Source organism: Bos grunniens, chromosome 8 (genome assembly GCF_055505025.1).
Source record: "Bos grunniens cultivar Pamir isolate PY7600 chromosome 8, Bosgru_T2T1.0, whole genome shotgun sequence".
Lineage (NCBI taxonomy): Eukaryota > Metazoa > Chordata > Mammalia > Artiodactyla > Bovidae > Bos > Bos grunniens.
The window spans coordinates 94,610,803-94,630,095 of record NC_141172.1 but is presented as its reverse complement, the minus strand read 5'-3'; positions in this window follow the sequence as shown (position 1 = coordinate 94,630,095).

Below are 19,293 nucleotides of genomic sequence, written 5' to 3'. Positions count from 1 at the left end.
GAATAGAACATGTGTGTGTGTGAAGTCGCTCAGTCGTGTCCGACTCTTTGCAACCATGTGGACTGTAGCCCGCCAGACTCCTCCATCCATGGGATTCTCCAGGCAAAAATACTGGAGTGGGTTGCCATTTCCTTCTCCAGGGGATCTTCCTGACCCAGGGATCGAACCCAGGTCTCCTGCATTGCAGGCAGACGCTTTAACCTCTAGGCCACCAGGGACAATAGAGTAGTCACTAATTAATTTGGGTCAGACAATTGAAGACCAAATTCCGAAGTCAGAGAGAAATTTAGATGTGAGAAATAGCAGGAAACTTTGAAGATCACGCAGTCTATTTTCCTCTACTTCTGGAAAAAAACAGAGACCGTGATTCACCCAGATTGCCACACATTCCATGTTTCCTTCTGCCCCTTGCTAGTTTGACAATGTTTTCAGGTGTAGCCTATAAAAGTCTCATATCATCCTCACAATATTTCTGTTAAGTCAAAATTACTATCACTATTTTAGAGTTTAGGAACATGAGGTATGAAAAAGTAGTCTTAGTAGACTGGGTTATGCTGCTACAATAAATTTACCCTCAAATCTAAGCGATTTCATAGAATAGAGGTTTATTTCTCCTTCATGGTCTGGATGGCACAACAGTCGTCGGTCTGGATGGAGAGAGATGAGTAGTAATGTCTATTCCATACAGTCATTCAGGTCCCTACATTTATGAAGGCTCCATGATATTATAACTGCAACCTGCGTAACTTGAAGTCTTCCAGTCTCTCAGAGATAAGAAAGAATTGGATAATTATCCATGCATGTTTCACTGCTTCTGCCAGAAATGGCATACAGTACTTTGGGTGCATTTCATTAACTAGCACTAATTATACGTCTCACATAAGGGTAAGAGGGAGGAACTGCAAGAGAAGTGGAATATTTGGTAAGCATGACTATCACTGCTTTATAAGGTAATAATTTGTCCACCATCCCATAGCTATTTGGTGGCAGGATTGTCATCAAGATCTAAGCTGACTCCAGAGGCTATGTTCTTACCATTGTATTTTCTTTTACATCACTTCATAATGCCATTTTTGGGACAGAAGTGGCTATTTTGTAGGAAACCTCTGTAGCATAGTGGAAAGATGCCTGGACTTGAGATAGGTGGGCTTGCATAAGCATTTTGCCACTTCCTAGTTGTGAGGTCTTGGGCAAGTCCCTTAGTCTCTCTGCTAAGAGCAGTTTTACCATCTCTAAAGTAGAAGTGAATAAAACCCATTAATCATTGTTACAGGCATGAGAACCTCCATGACCTGTAACATGCTCTCAACGAGTGGTTTTCCTGTCCCTCTTTCTGTTATGCAAGTGCTTTCCTAGGATGTAAGTCCTTCTATAGTAAGAGCTTTGGCTAATAGTTTTAGTTGAAATTTTGCCAAGGAAAGACTCCAGTAACCTGATCTAAAACACTTCCAGCATTAAAGTTCTGATTCTATTACCAGTCCTTTTTCTGACATCAGCAATTTCTTTCATGTGTTGCCAAGCAAAACTCATTCATGACTTCAGGTAAAAGGAAAGGATAATGTCACAGTAAAATTAAAAGTTGTGGCTTGAGAGCAGTTTCACATTTAAAAACAGTGGAAATGTTGGAGCCTCTCTAGGAAGTAAATGTCAAAGTGTATTAATGTAGAGCGAGCACCAATGCCTTCAGGTATTAACCTATTGAGAAAGCCCATTTGGTCATCATTGTAGTTTCTCCTAAACTCTGAAAATTGGTCTTTTTTATTCTTTTAATGTAAAAGAATTAAACGTCTATTAAAGCAGCCAGATATTAGAAAAAAATGTCTTTTTAGAAATCTACTGGGCCCTTTTCTCTCGGGAAAGGAAAGTAAATTGTTTCTTATGGAAAAGTGCATTGACTCTTTCAGGCCCCTGGGTGATTGTTTAGGTGAGTATTGGTAGAGATAATTGATAACTTTTGGTTCCAAGGCTCATGGCAAAAGTAATGAACTTCCCAAAGCAAGTTTCTTTCTCAAAAGGAGCCTGAAGCATAACAACTCTTATTTCTTACTTTCCCTTTCTTGTTAGCAACTCAAACACCCTGACATACTGGTGGCAATCTTGGGCTCTGGAGTCAAGACAAATGTGGATTTGATAACCAGCTCAGCAAATTACTAGCTGTGGGGCCTTGTGCAAGTCACACACGCTTTCTGAGAGCCCGCGTCCTCATCTGTGACATTGCATTGTGATTATTAAATGAAGGAAATCTAACTTTGCAAGGTGACAGTGGTGTACCTGGCATGATTGACACCTGCAACAGATCATTTTTAATTCACTCCTGTAGATGCAAAAATTATCAGTGATAATCATTTTTCTTAATTTACTCTCTAGTTTCAAAACAATTAACAGTTAAAAAAATAAATTTAGTTAAAATGTATGTTTTGTATGAACTAATATACACACTTACTAAACAAGGTATTACACTTTGTGGTTCACCATTTTTAATTTTTTAATTAAAAAATCAAATTGTCATGTAGAATCATTGTTTTGTTTACAGTTTTGTTTCTTTGTCTTTAGAGACAGTGTGCTATCATTGTTAATTCATATTTACAGTTTAAACATAGGGATATGTTGTACTAAAGAGCTTGGAGATATGAACAGTGCCCTAAGTGAGCCTGAACAACTCCCATCTATTGTGAACTTACTGTCAAAGCAAACTCATGAGGCTGTGCCAACATGTGTCATGGTGACCTATGTAATTGGGCATTCTCTGGATTAACTTCCATGTAGAATACAATGCGTATTAAGAGGTAATTTGAAGTTTACGTGTACACAAACAGACACATACCCATATTATACAATAAATATCATGTACACATATTATGGGGCTTCTCAGATGTCACTAGTGGTAAAGAACCCACTTGCCAATGCAGGAGACGTAAGAGACATAGGTTCGATCTCTGAGTCGGGAAGATCCCCTGAAAGAGGGCATGGCAACCCACTTCAGTGTTCTTACCTGAAAAATCCCATGGACAGAGGAGCCTGGAGGGCTATGGTCCATAGGGTTGCAAAGAGTCGGACACAACTGAAGCAACTTAGCATGCACGCACACATATTATATTACATACACATATGTACAAATTAATATTATATGATATATATATTTATTATTACAACTCTGCAGTTTGGAAGATAGACCAAAGATGCTGTAGTGAAAAGCATTTTATCATTAACATTGTTCAAAATTGTGAGCACACAGTGATAATAAAAAGCAGACAAACTAGGCTTGAGTAGTTTTTAAAATTCTCTCCAGATAATGCATGCTCTATTGTTGCTCCCTGGTCAGCCACACCTCTTGTCCCTCCTTTGGCACACCACTGTGAGTTCGGGCATATACTTAGCATGCAAGTCTTCTGAAACCAGAAAGATTTCTAAGCTCTTACTTTTGTGCTGCAGAGAGAGAGAAAAATGAAGACATGAAAATATAACTTAAAGATGTAGCATTATCTTTTGTAAAGAGTAATGCTTTTCTGTAAAAACAGCAATAGATGCCTTTCAATATAGAAATATACGAAAGTATTTTTTTAAGAACTCAAAAAGCAATAATTATTATCCAACAACATTTTGGATAATAAATGTTGGATAATAAATATTGGATAATAAATGCTGGATAATATGGATAAAAATGTTGGATAATAAATATTATCCAACAATAATAATAACAATCATTAATTGATCCCAGGAGCTGTACATTCATTCCATTATTTTAATCCTTACTGTGAATTTAGGCAGTAGCTTCATTTTAAACTTTTTTTGTTGTCTTTTCAAGTCTTTATAGTTCTTCTTTTCTTTTACAGAAGCAATAATTGAGACCTAAAGAAGTTATATAAGGAGACCAAGGTTATAAGCTCAAGCTCATTATTAGCAAAACTGGGATTCAATACAGATGTTTGACTAAAAGCCCAATCTCTTAACAACTCTGCTATTTTATACCTTTTTAACCTTTCTTCTAGAGATTCATTCTAGGAAATAAAATTGTTTTCAAAGGTTTATAAGTGAGAACATTTATCAGAGTGACAGCTGTAAAAACACATATTTATGTACATGGGAGAAAGATGAGAGGAAGCAATAATGAATCACTAGCGGTTAATTCCGCGCTACTGAACTATTGGTGTTCATTCTATTGTACATATATTTCCATATTTTCTGAAATTTCTATAATAAAAAAGTGTAACCTACAAAAAGTTGGAAAAAATGTGCTGGTAAATCTTCAACTCATCAATCACCAAATTCTGATCTTTCACACCAAAGTTTGATTAAAACGTTCTGTACAGCTCACACTTTCCAGCAACGTCTGGACTAGGTTGGAATTAAATGTCACTTTGTTGTCTTCTCTCATGTCTCCTTTAACCCTCAGCTGGTAGTGGCTTTTATTCTACCAATTCTTTATTGCTCCTAACCTTCCCAGAGAGATGGCATTCATTTACTACTTTGACTGCTTTTTTAAAACACACCCAATTCCTTTCTCTCATTAGGAAATTAAAGAAAGAAATATTTACACAACTTAACTTTCTCCCAACAGATGGAATTTTTTTTTTTTTTTTTTGCCATCTTTTAAAAATTTCTTCCTCATGGCTAAGCTATCTCCAGAAATTTTGGACATGGTTAGCAGTTTTCATTACAAGCATAAGCTTCCTGGATATCCAGGCATAATTTGTTAGCTGTGGGACCTCAGCATGTTTTTTCACTTTGGACTCATTTTTCTCATATATAAACTGAAGACACATTTTTGTTTAAGTGACTCACTTTGCTGTATGGCAGAAACTAACACAACATTGTAAATCAACTATATTCCAATAAAAATTAATTTGAAAAAATTGAAGACACAGAAGTCACTGAGCTCCAAAATTCCTGCCTAGTCTGAACCCTTCAGTAAAAACAGACCAAGTAATACTGGGGATTACGTCTTCTGGTCCTAGTGCTGAAGGAGGATGTAATAAACATTCAGCTCTCCGAATGGTGCCTGAACAAGGGGCTGAGTATAGAAACCGAAGGTAGTATTGAGGAGAGGGTTCTTTCAGATTTGGTCCTGAAATTCTGTGGCTTCTGTCTAGAAGTACCCAGATGTGGATTTCATTTTTGTTTATCCTACTTAAGAATGGCTGAAATTTTTGAACCGGTGTGGATTCTGGTTTTACTGGTTTTGGAAAAATCTCTGCCAATTCTTCAATTATTACCTCTAGGTGCAAAATTATATGAACTCTGGGAATTGCTTTAAAATGCACCGACAAGGAATTCGCTGGCCGTCCAGTGGTTAGGATTCCATGCTTTCACTGCCCAGCAGCAGAGTGCCTGGGGTCAATCCCTGGTCAAGTTACTAAGATCCTGCAAGCCAAGCAGAGTTTCCAAAAAAAAAAAAAAGAATCACCAAGAAAGACATTAAGAAAAAGAAAAATGGGAAAATAAAGGAATGTGGTAAAATCTTGATTATCTGGATTATGGACATACTAGATTTATAATGCTATTCCCTCTATTATTTCAAATATGTTTAAATAATTTTATAATAATACCAAAGAGATGGAAGAGGCACATCAGCCTCTTGGTATGAAGAGAGAAGCATACTGTCCCCTCCTTCTGGAGCTTCAATGGAGGTGTACCTCAGAGCTTTCATTTCTATCCTCCCTGTCTCTTAGTACTCATATTTTTCATATTTTTATTTTCCATGTGACATTCTAAGTAATTTCTTCTGGCTTATTTTTAGTTCATTTACCCTGTATTCAATTAAATTTAATCTGTTTGTTGTTGTTCAGTCACTAAGTTGTGTCCGAGTCTTTGGCACCCCATGGACTCTAGTCTGCCAGGCTCCTCTCTCCTTTGGGTTCTCCAGGCAAGAATACTGGAGTGGGTTGCCATTTCCTTCTCCAGGGAATCTTTCTGGACCAGGGGCCAAACCTGCATCTCTGGCATTGGCAAGCGTATTCTTTACCACTGAGCCACCAGTGAAGTCCCTTTAATCTGGTACTGAGTACTTAATATTTGTTATTGCAGTTTTTATTTATAGATACTATTTTTGTTTCTTTTTCAAATGTATTAGATGACTTTTTATAGTTTGCTGTTCCTTATTTTTTTCTCTCCAATCAGAAGTGAGCTTTCTCCAGGAATTTTTTTTTTAATACTTATACTCCAGCTAGTAAAACAACAGCAACAACAAGATAGTATATATACTTGTTTTATAACCTAGGTCTCATAATTCATATATAAGAAATCTGTGAAAGTCTTTTTATGTTGCCTGTTGGTTCTGTGGTTTTAAAAGGTTCTGGCTCATGATGCCTTATTCTTTTTGTTTGATCGTTTTGAGAGGCAGGGAGCTTGCTGCGTGGCTTGTGGGATCTTAGTTTACCTATCAGGGATTGAACCTGGGCCCTCGGCAGTGAAAGCATGGAGTTCTGACCACTGGACCATCAGGGAATTCCCTGCTTGATTATTTTTGACCGTTGCTGCTCATATATTCCAAAAATTATAAGTAGGATCCTTTGTGATCTAGAACGTAGGCGTTTTCCTTTAGGGGAGAATATACACTTGATTCTGCCAGGTGCTCAAGGCACGGACAATTTGGGACTATTTCAAATCTTTTTCAGATTCTTTCTCTATATAGGTCATTGCAAAATATTGAGTAGAGTTCCCTATGCTATACAGTTAGTCCTTGTTGTTTATTTTATATATAGTAGTGTATGTGTGATACTCTCAAATACCTAATTTATCCCTCCCCTTCTTCCTTAATTTATTTTAAAATGGTCCCAAATGGTTGTCAGTAAGTTTGAGCACCCAGCAGAATCAAATGTATATTCTCCCTAGAGGAAAACACCTCCATATATATCTATCTCTATATACACACACATATATATATACACACATACATATATGTGTGTGAGTGTGAGTGTGTGTGCATGTATGCTGTGTGTGTACTTAGAGGCTCAGTCGTGTCTGACTCCTCGTGACCCCATGTACTCGTGACCCCATGGACTGTAGCCTGCCAGGCTCCTCTGGCCATGGGGATTCTCCAGGCAAGAATATTGGAGTGGGTTGCCATACCATCCTCCAGAGGATTTTCCCAACCCTGGGATCAAACCCAGGTCTCATGTGTTGCAAAAGGATTCTTTACCATCTGAGCCACCAGGGAAGCCCATGAATACTGGAATGGGTAGCCTATCCCTTCTCTAGGGGATCTTCCTGACCCAGGAATTGAAGCAGGGGCTCCTGCATTACGGGAGGGTTCTTTATCAGCTGAGCGACCAAGGAAGCTATACACACACACACTCACACACACACACAAAGCAATCAATTTGCTGTACATCTGAAACTAACACAACATTGTAAATCAACTGTGGTTCAATAAAAATAATTAGGGCTTCCATGGTGGCTCAGTGGTAAAAATGCGCCTGCCGATGTAAGAGACACAGATTAGATTCCTGATTCAGGAAGATCCCACTTGCCTCAGAGCCTCTAAACCTGGGCACCACAGCTATTAAGCCTGCGCCCTACAGCCCAGGCTCCACAACAAAAGAAGCCACCACAGTAAGATATCCCCACGCACAACTAGAGAAAGCCTTCACAGCAACGAAGACAGAGTGCAATCAAAAAGAAATAAATAAAAATTTTTAAAAATTAATGAAAAAAGAAATGAATTTCAAAATTTGCAACCTTTTAGACTCACCAAATTCAATGATGTGAATGTGGGCTGCAAATCTGAGTGTAGCTTGTTATGATTTTTCAGTTTTTCCCTCTCTGACCTGGCCACAGCAGCAACACAATTTTCTTGCAGCTCCTGAAGTAGGGGAGAGGTGTAACCCATTTTCTTTGAGATGAAGAGGTTTCTCTGTAGAGTTTATCTTGGACAGGAGCTGGGCTTTGATTTCCCTCCACCTACCATCAGCACTTTGGGGGAAAAGCAGCCTCAGTGCTTTCTCTTACCTTCCAGGAAAAAAAAGAATAGTAAAAACTCCTCTGAGGTCCAGTTTCTTTATGTGTAAGATGGGGTTAAAATTGCTTCATGCACAGAGTTGTAAGTGATAAACAGAATTTTAAAATGCCTTTTGTAAATTGTATAAGGAGGCGGAAATTTTCCTGTACCCATCCAAGTTCTTCTAGCTAGTCCAAGAATTAAATTGACGTGAGACGGATTAAGAGAAGAAAATCAAGCGAAAGTTTATCAAATTTGCCAAGAGTTGCTTAAGTCCAAGAAACTTGCTGCACAAATATTCTCTCCTACTATTCTAATTTTAGAAAAGAGAAAAAGGATTCTTGCTATTCTCGCTTCCAACAGATCCGTCAGGCAGAGATCTAGGAGACTAACACAGCTAAGATTTCTCATCTTCTGCTGGCTTTTCTCAGTTTTCTCAGGACTTCTTAGCAGTAGCAGTCTTAAGGTGAATGCTGCCGCCGCTGCTGCTAAGTCATTTCAGTCGTGTTAAGGTGAACCAGATCAGATCAGATCAGTCGCTCAGTCGTGTTCGACTCTTTGCCACCCCATGAATCGCAGCACGCCAGGCCTCCCTGTCCATCATCAATTCCTGGAGTTCACTCAGACTCACGTCCATCGAGTCAGTGATGCCATCCAGCCATCTCATCCTCTGTCGTCCCCTTCTCCTCCTGCCCCCAATCCCTCCCAGCATCAGAGTCTTTTCCAATGAGTCAACTCTTCGCATGAGGTGGCCAAAGTACTGGAGTTTCAGCTTCAGCATCATTCCTTCCAAAGAAATCCCAGGGCTGATCTCCTTCAGAATGGACTGGTTGGATCTCCTTGCAGTCCAAGGGACTCTCAAGAGTCTTCTCCAACACCACAGTTCAAAAGCATCAATTCTTCGGCACTCAGGCTTCTTCACAGTCCAACTCTCACATCCATACATGACCACAGGAAAAACCATAGCCTTGACTAGACGAACTTTTGTTGGCAAAGTAATGTCTCTGCTTTTGAATATGCTATCTAGGTTGGTCATAACTTTCCTTCCAAGGAGTAAGCGTCTTTAATTTCATGGCTGCAGTCACCATCTGCAGTGATTTTGGACCCCAGAAAAATAAAGTCTGACACTGTTTCCACTGTTTCCCCATCTATTTCCCATGAAGTGATGGGACCAGATGCCATGATCTTCGTTTTCTGAATGTTGAGCTTTAAGCCAACTTTTTCACTCTCCTCTTTCACTTTCATCAAGAGGCTTTTTAGTTCCTCTTCACTTTCTGCCATAAGGGTGGTGTCATCTGCATATCTGAGGTGATTGATATTTCTCCCGGCAATCTTGATTCCAGTTTGTGTTTCTTCCAGTCCAGCGTTTCTCATGATGTACTCTGCATAGAAGTTAAATAAACAGGGTGACAATATACAGCCTTGACGAACTCCTTTTCCTATTTGGAACCAGTCTGTTGCTCCATGTCCAGTTCTAACTGTTGCTTCCTGACCTGCATACAAATTTCTCAAGAGGCAGGTCAGGTGGTCTGGTATTCCCATCTCTTTCAGAATTTTCCAGTTTATTGTGATCCACACAGTCAAAGGCTTTGGCTTAGTCAATAAAGCAGAAATTGATGTCTTTCTGGAACTCTCTTGCTTTTTCTATGATCCAGCGGATGTTGGCAATTTGATCTCTGGTTCCTCTGCCTTTTCTAAAACCAGCTTGAACATCAGGAAGTTCACGGTTCACGTATTGCTGAAGCCTGGCTTGGAGAATTTTGAGCGTTACTTTGCTAGCATGTGAGATGAGTGCAATTGTGCAGTAGTTTGAGCATTCTTTGGCATTGCCTTTCTTTGGGATTGGAATGAAAACTGACCTTTTCCAGTCCTGTGGCCACTGCTGAGTTTTCCAAATTTGCAGTAAAATTGAATCCTGCTGGGTACACAAACTGTGGGAAAGGGTATCTTCCCTCTTTACCCTCTAAATTCTTTTGACTGGCAATTAAAATGACATAAAGCAGATTGTTGTTGTTGTTCAGTCACTAAGTCGAGTCCAGTTCTTTGTGACCATGGACTGCAGCACTCCAGGCTTCCCTGTCCTTCCCATCTCCCAGAGTTTGCTCAAACTCATGTCCATTGAGTCAGTGATATAAGGCAAATTAACAAGAAAATCAAACTTATTATATACATATGGGGAATTCACATAACATGAATTCCAAAGACTGTAAGGCAATATTAGGTATGTATGTCATTCTGGACTGTGGAGAATGAGGTAGGGGTCTTCCCTTTCCTTACTTCAAAAAGAAGCAAGGTAATTCACAGCAAGATGAAAATAACATTTGATGAACAAATGTTTGTTTGGCTATCTAGAGGCAACAGGACACAGAGAGATCTTTGATCAAAAAGGCCTTGCTACGTTCCTCCCTTCCTACCACACCTAGTTCATACTTTATTATATTTACCTGTGGTGATAGTTCCTTCCAGGAATAGGTCTCGTGTCTTAAATTCTTTTAAGCAGTTAGGGAGAAGTTCAAAGGTTCTTCCTGAGTCTTTTGGGCCTTGCCTGATTTTAGGTCTGCATGCCAATGGCATATCTTGGGGCAGCCTGCCCTGTATACCATCAACAGTAAGTCACAATATAAACTTACTCTGGAACCCTAGGCCCTCAAGGTTTGGGGAGCCTTCTCAAGTTGCATTCATTACTTTGTAGTGCATTTTGCTATATGAGCCCCCATATTTCATAAGATTTGCAAAGGATTCATTGACTTCCAAAACATATTTTAAAAAGCAATTGGAAGTGGAAATTATTATGAGAAATTTAACAAGTACAGAAAGAGGACAGCAGATCTGGCTAGTATTGCTGGATGTTGCTGAATTTTTCAAAGCCCTGCCAATGATCAAAATAATGATTATTTGCTCAATAAAACCATATTTTCCTGTTCTCTTCTAAATGATAGTCCACTGTGTGTGAAGTTCAAGGGTAAGAGGGAAACAACATGGGTATATTCAAAATTGGTCCTAGTTCAAGTTTGGCATCTGGTAGGAAGAGCATTTTGTTCCTTTCATAATTTATCCCTTGCAGTTTTCCACTCACGGCTACCTAGACTCTTAGAACATTGGAGCTGGCTGGATGTGTCCAGATCAGATCACTTACCTCTTTAATTCATATTTAAGGACACCAAGGAAATGACAAAGATAAATCTACTAAGATTATAAATTCTAGAGGATTTGTGCTCCAATATTCCATAGACTTTATGCTAAAATGTTTCTTTCCTCAAAAAAGAAACCAAAAAAAAAAAAAAACCAAACCCTCAGAGTCTGAGATTTTCTCCTCTTCCTCTGGAGCATTGCCAGTGTTCTCCTGCCAGGCCCTGATCAAATGTCCTCTCTTTGGTGATGTTTTGCTACTTCAGGTGAGATGAGCTGTCTGAGTGCTGCAGGAAAGAAAGTGGAGTGGGAGAGGATGGTCATGTTCGAGGTCTCTTGCAAGTCCCTATGACAGCCACAGAGTGGGTTCTGGGCATTGCACAGGCAAGAATTCAAAAGTGAACCAAAGTAAAGTGAAACAGCTTTATTCAGAGAGAAGCATATTCCATAGACAGAATGTGAGCCATCTAGGAAGACAATAGTAGAAATTCTATCCTTTCACCAAAGTAGTTGGAATAATCCTCCCACTCATTCAGTTCAGTCGCTCAGTCATGTCCGACTCTTTGTGATCCCATGGACTGCAGCACGCCAGGCTTCCCTGTCCATCACCAACTGCCGGAGTTTACTCGAACTCATGTCCATCGCATCGGTGATGTATCCAACCATCTCATCCTCTGTCGTCCCCTTCTCCTCACGCCTTCAATCTTTCCCAGCATCAGGGTCTTTTCCAATGAGTCAGTCTTCGCATCAGGTGGCCAAAATATTGGAGTTTCAGTTTTAGTATCAGTCCTTCCAATGAATATTAAGAACTGTTTTCATTTAGGATTGATTGGTTGGATTTCCTTGCAGACCAAGGGACTCTCAAGAGTGTTCTCCAACACCACAATTCAAAAGCATCAATTCTTTGGCTCTCAGCTTTCTTTATAATCCAGCTCTCACATCCATACATGACTACTGGAAAAACCATAGGTCTGACTAGACAGATGTTTGTCGGTAATATCTCTGCTTTTTTATATGCTGTCTAGGTTGGTCACAGCTTTTCTTCCAAGGAGCAAGTGTCTTTTAATTTCATGGCTACAGTCACCATCTGCACTGATTTTGGGGCCCAAAAATATAAAGTTTCTCACTGTTTCCATTGTTTCCCCATCTATTTGTTATGAAGTGATGGGACCAGATGCCATGATATTAGTTTTCTGAATATTGAGCTTTAAGCCAGCTTTTTCACTCTTCTCTTTCAGTTTCATCAAGAGTCTCTTTAGTTCTTCACTTTTGGCCATAAGGGTGGTGTCTTCTGCGTATCTGAGATTACTGATATTTCTCCCAGCAATCTTGATTCCAGCTTGTGCTTCATCCACCCTGGCATTTCACATGATGTACTCTGCATATAAGTTAAATAAGCAGGGTGACAATATACAGCCTTGACATACTCCTTTCCCGATTTGGAACCAGTCTGTTGTTCCATGTCCAGTTCTTGCTTCTTGACCTGCATACAGATTTCTCAGGAGGCAGGTCAAGTGGTCTGGTATTCCCATTTCTTTCAGAATTTTCCACAGTTTGTCGTGATCCACACAGTCAAAGGCTTTGGTGTGGTCAATAAAGCAGATGTTTTTCTGGAACTCTCTTACTTTTTCTATGATCCAACAGATGTTGGCAATTTGATCTCTGGTTCCTCTGCCTTCTCTAAATCCAGCTTGAACATCTGGAAGTTCATGGTTCATGTACTGTTGAAGTCTGGCTTGGAGAATTTTGAGCATTACTTTACCAGTGTGTGAGATGACTGCAATTGTGTGGTAGTTTGAGCATCCTTTGGCATTGCGTTTCTTAGGGATTGAAATGAAAACTGACCTTTTCCAGTCCTGTGGCCACTGCTGAGTTTTCCAAATTTGCTGTCATATTGAGTGCAGCACTTTCACAGCATCGTCTTTCAGGATTTGAAATAGCTCAACTGGAATTCCATCACCTCCACTAGCTTTGTTCATAGTAATGCTTCCTAAGGCCCACTTGACTTCACATTCCAGGATGTCTGGCTCTAGGTGAGTGATCACACCATGGTGATTATCTGGGTCATGAAGATCTTTTTTGTACAGTTCTTCTATGTATTCTTGCCACCTCTTCTTAATATCTTCTGCTTCTGTTAGGTCCATACCATTTCTGTCCTTTATTGTGCTCATCTTGTCAAAGGCTAACAGAGTTTTGCCAAGAGGACACACTGGTCATAGCATACATCTTCTTCCAACAACACAAGAGAAGACTCTACACATGGACATCACCAAATGGTCAATACTGAAATCAGATTGATTATATTCTTTGCAGCCAAAGATGGAGAATCTCTATACAGTCAACAAAAACAAGACCAGGAGCTGCCCATGGCTCAGATCATGAACTCCTTATTGCCAAATTCAGACTTAAATTGAAGAAAGTAGGGAAAACCACTAGACCATTCAGGTATGACCTAAATCAAATCCCTTACGATTATAAGTGGAAGAGACAATAGATTCAAGGGATTCGATCTGATAGACAGAGTGCCTGAAGAACTATGGATGAAGGTTCATGACATTGTACAGGAGGTAGGGATCAACACCATGCCCAAGAAAAAGAAATGCAAAAAGGCAAAATGGTTGTCTGATGAGGCCTTACAAATAGCTGAGAAAAGAAGAGAAGCAAAAGGCAAAGGAGAAAAGGAAAGATATACCCATTTGAATACAGAGTTCCAAAGAATAGCAAGGAGAGATAAGAAAGCCTTTCTCAGTGATCCCACTCATTAGCCTATGAAATTATCCACCTCTATAAAAACTGACAGGGCTTCCTGGTAAAGAATCCTCCTGCAATGCAGGAGACCCTGGTTTGATTCCTGGGTCAAGAAGTTCCCCTGGAGAAGGATTAGGCTATCCATTCCAGTATTCTTTGCCTTCCCTGGTGGCTCAGACAGTAAAGAAGACCTGGGTTTTATCTCTGGGTTGGGAAGATCCCCTGGAAGAGCATGGCAACCCACTCTAGTATTCTTGCCTGGAGAATCCCCATGGACAGAGGAGCCTGGTGGTCTACAGTCCATGGGGTTGCAAAGAGTAGGACACAACCGAGCGACTAAGCACTTGGCATAAAAGCTAAGCACACAGCATAAAAACTGACAACCCCTTACCGTGGAACCTCCTGCCACCACCCACTTTTTGGCCTTTTATGGACTGACCCCAGAATTGTCATGGCACCTGGCATCATTTAGCTTGATGATGTATTATAGGGAGCATATACTGTGGCTCCAGGTCTAGTCAAAGTCAATCATCTGCCATCTTGGACCTAGTCTATGTTGGGTCCTCAATGGCTGTGATTCTTTTAAAGTCTGTACCCTGCCCCTTCCTATCTCATGAATATAAACAAAGGCTTCTTGATAGACCAGAATTGCTACTATTACTTTTTAATCCTTTTTACAAAACAAGTCTTGCCATTTTCCAGAATTGGAGTAGAAGTCGGGGGTGGCCACTGGATATGTGCTAGTGTACTAGGTGCTGGGGTTACAATGATGAACAAAAGAGATATGATCTGTGTCCATTTCACCATTTCCACAGCACCATGTTTCTGTTGGGCAACTCCATTTATCTCCTCACTGATATGCCTGCTTACACTTTGATATCCCTTTGATTCATTCTCCATTCGACATGAAGAAGAATCTTTCAGTTACTAAATTGGCTGCCTGGATCCATGCTGGGGTTCTTTTTCTGCTCAGATTTGTGCAGCCAATAACAAAACTGAGACTGGAATAGCACAAGCTTTATAATGTCCAGAGAATGGAGAAGCAGGAACTTAAATTTCCAAATCAGCTTCTTGATTCCAGTGGAGAACATATATAGGAGGGAGGAGCTAAAGAGGAGGGAATTGGAAAGAGTAGGAGGAATATTCCTGACTTATCCAAGAACAGGGGTGTGCTTCAGGCTTGGAACTGAGGCAACACTCATTTTCAGTCCTTGTGTGGGTTTTTCGGGTTGTTGTCATAGCAACTGTCAACTGTTGTAGAGCTGCTGGGTGTGTCATTTAGCTAATGTATTACAATAAGCATATAATGAGGCTCAAGGTCCAGTAGAAATAGAATCTTCTGCCATCTTGGGTGCAGTTGGTTCTAACCAGTTCTTGGTTTTTTCTTTGCAGCTTCCCCCTGACACTCAGATAAGAGCGGTTGGTTTCCATTCAAGGGAAGGGAAGGGGTGTGATTCTGGGTCAAAAGCCTTGGTAACATTTTGATTATGCTTGAAATCTCTCTTTAAAACCCATTGCGGGGGGGGGGGGGGAACCCACTGGAGTTCCTCTCATGGAAGAGTGATGTATGGACCCACTCCTCAGAAACAACTGTAACTAGTGACTTTTTATTATATTTGTATGTATGTATGCAAGAAGATCAAAGCAGTCAATCCTAAAGGGAAATCAACCCTGATACTCATTGGAGGGGCTGATACTGAAGCAGAAGCTCCAATACTTTGGCCACCTGATGCAAAGAGCCAACTTATTGGAAAAGATCCTGATGCTGGGAAAGATTGGGGGCAGGAGGAGAAGGGGTCAACAAAGGATAAGATGGTTAGATGGCATCATTGACTCATTGAACATGGATTTGAGCAAACTCTGTAAGATAGTGAAGGACAGGGAAGTCTGGTGTGCTGCTGTCTATGGGGTTGCAGAGTCGTGCACAACTGAGTGACTGAACAACAATATATGCATAAAGCAACCATTAAAATCTTTGGAAATTGTTCCAAGGTTGTGTAGCAAATTGTTGCAGGAGAGGGAGATATCATGTCCTTAGACCTGCAGGAATCTTTAGGATAGACCATCAAATGAGGGTTCTTGGCTTTGAGTTGGAAAACATTCAAGAGAGAGCCACAGCAAAGGGAAAGCAAGTTTATTTAGAGACAAACTCATTCCATAGGCGGAAGGTGGTTTGTTTCAGAAGGCTCAGAATGAGACAGTGGCTCCAGGGCAAGGGATCAGGTTAGAAAGTTAGAGCTGCCCTGGGGTACGGGGACCTAGGTTTTTTGTTTGTTTGTTTGTTTTTAATGTTTATTTATTTATTTGGTGCACTGGGTTTTAGTTGCAGCATTTGGGATCTAGTTCCCTGACCAGGGATCAAACTCAGGCCCCCTGCATTGGGAGCTCCGAGTCTTAGCCACTGGACCACCAGAGAAGTCTGGGGCCTAGGTTTTTATGGGTTAAGTGATTTCATAGGCTACTGAATACGAGGAATATTCTTGCTATTTTGGGGAAGGATGGAGATTTCCCAGGAACTGGGTTACTGCCCACTTTCTGGCCTGTTCTGGTCCAACTTGGGACTATCATAGAGTAAGAGAGAGTGATTTTTACTGTTAAAATGAAGGTGTGGGGACTTCCCTAGTGGTCTAGTGGTTAAGACTCCATGCTTCCAGTGCAGGGGGCCTGGGTTTGATCCCTGGTCAGGGAACTAGAGCCCACATGCCACAACTAAGACCTGGAGCAGCCAAATAAATAAAATAAAATAACTATTTTAAATTGAAGGTGGCAATGAGTGAATGTTAGTTGCTCAGTCATGTCCAACCTTTTGTGACCCCATGGACTGTAGCCCACCAGGCTCCTCTTTCCCTGAAATTCTCCAGGCAAGAATACTGGAATGGGTTGCCATTTTCTTCTCCAAAAGATCTTCCCAACAGGAAAACAAAGGTATAATGAGCTAAAAGTCAATGACTGGACTATTCTGAAAGCCATCTTGGTTTCAGTCAGTTCCAGCAGAAGGATTTATGGCGTCCCAACAGCTGAGCCTCTTCTCCATTTTCTAGCTTTTGAGTCCTGCCCCTTTCTGTCCTGTCTTAAAATGAAGAAGCCTTTATTAAAGAAATTCTATTAGTAGATCTTGATTAGAAGGATAAGAGTCTGTAGCACAAGCTGCTCCCTCCCCACTTCTCATCACAGCTTGAAGACAGAGCTCAGTTCTGGGAAGGTTATCACCAAGGGAAATGAAACTCCTCCCCGTCTCAGCTTCCAGTCAAGGGAGGTGGAGGAGCAGGCCACCAGCATCTCTCATGCCACGGCTCCAGTGAGCGTGGCTGAGGGTGAGGGGCTCCGTTCTTTCACCCAGTGATGCTGAAAGCTTGGCCTCTGTGCATTGATACAGAATTAAATCTTGGAGACAAGAGTTTTGGGTGAAGCAGAAAAGGATGGCTTTATTGCTCTGCCAGGCAAAGGGGGACACAGCAGGCTCCCACCCACAAGAAAACTATGTATCCCAACCTGGGAGGATCTGATGAAGAGTTTTATGGGCTTCCCTGGTGGCTTAAATGATTTAAAAAAATTGTCTCCAATGCAGAAGACCTGGGTTCAGTCCCTGGGTTGGGAAGATCCCCTGGAGGAGGGCAGGGCAGCCCACTCCAGTATTCTTGCCTGGAGACTCCCCGTGGACGGAGGAGCCTGGTGGCCTACAGTCCACGGAGGTCACAAAGAGTCAGACACAACTGAGTGGCTAACACATTCACTTTTTTCACTTTGTAGCAATAGTTCAAGGGTGGGGTTGCTGACTTTGTGTGTGTGTGTGTGTGTGTGTGACCAGGGCTGCTGCTGCTGCTGCTGCTAAGTCGCTTTAGTCATGGCCGACTTTGTGCGACCCCATAGACAACAGCCCACCAGGCTCCCCCATCCCTGGGATTCTCCAGGCAAGAACACTGGAGTGGGTTGCCATTTCCTTCTCCAGTGCATGAAAATGAAAAGTGAAAGTGAAGTCACTTGCACTCCCTTATTCTCAGTTGGTTGGTCTCCTACTCTTGAGGAGCTTCTGAGGCCCCTTTAGTCTTGCCTCAGGTGGTTTCTTGGCTGCCCCTCCCTTAATTAGCAGTTGTTCCAATCTGCCCTTTGGAACCCAGGGAAGGTCGTAGAGGCTGGAGTTTTGCTTATAAGAAGGCGAAGCTCAGTGTGTCCAACATTTTGCGATTCCGGGGGACCGTAGCCTATCAGGCTCCTCAATCCACAGAATTTTCCAGGCAAGAATACTGGAGTGGGTTGCCATTTCCTTCTCCAGGGGATCCTCCTGACCCAGGGATTGAACCTGGGTCTCCCTCATTACAGGCAGACGCTTTACCGTCTGAACCACCAGGGAAGCAGGAGACAAAAAGGCCTCCATGCCCAGGAGCCCCACAGGGCCCCACTCAGTTTCACCAGGACCCAGGTATAAGTGGTATCTCTAACCAAGGCATGGCATGTCAAGAACACTGGAGACCTAATAACGCTTGCTCCAGCTTGCTTGCTGGGTGGAGGTTTTATAGAAATCTTAGGCAAGCAGTTGGATATAGAATTCTGGAAATTAGCGAACAAGAGACTGTAGATACACAAATCAACCTGGGCAAGTGTGGTCACCTCTGGGGAACCAGTCCTCCACTCCCAGGCCTGAGGCTCTGGAGGGGCCAGTGATCACCACTGCTGTGGTCAGCCTCTAGCTCCAGGTCTGCCTTGCCCCACTGGCCCATGAAAGGTCTGGAGTGTCCTTCACCATGCCTCTCCAGCTGTCAAATTCCTGCTCATTTCAGCAAGACCCTTCTTTCACTGAACCCTACTCTGCAGGAGGGGTGTACCCTGGCTCTTGGGGATTCTTTTGTAATGAGCTGGTCCCTAGGAGAGAAACAATTTCTAAGAGTTAATGAAAAGCTCCTTTTGTGTCTCCTACTTTAATTTGATCCTCTCAGCCTGAATCCCAGCGGAGGTGTGTGTGCTGAATTCTGAGGGTGAAGGGAGTGTTTTTCTGTTAGCTCTCAAAGGTCAGGCAGCAAGCCTTAGTCATGCTAATGGAGAGCTAAACTTTCATGGTCTCAGAGAGAGGTTTCCAGCTCGAGGGGTTTTCCAAAATCTTTCAAATGAGGCCTTTGTCTCCAAATCACAGTGATCTTTACTGGCAAAGTCAGAACTTGAACTGAGGTCTTCTGACTTGAAAGCCAGTGCTTTCTTCACCCTCAACACTCTCTTGTATTATTTGACTTTTTAATGGCTCTTTCAGCATCAACCACCATTCCTGGCACATAGTAGTATTATAATAATGATGAATAAGGAAATAACAGCTACTCTACTCCTTGATTCTTCCTTTTCTCCCTAGGATAGCGGGGAATAAAGAAAGCAAAGAGGCAGAATGTGTTCGAGGTTTCCAAGAAGTACTATCTACAAGAATGAATGACCTTTGGGATCCCTGCCACTCAAATAATTCAATCAAGTGAAAACTGAATCTCTGAAGAACTGCT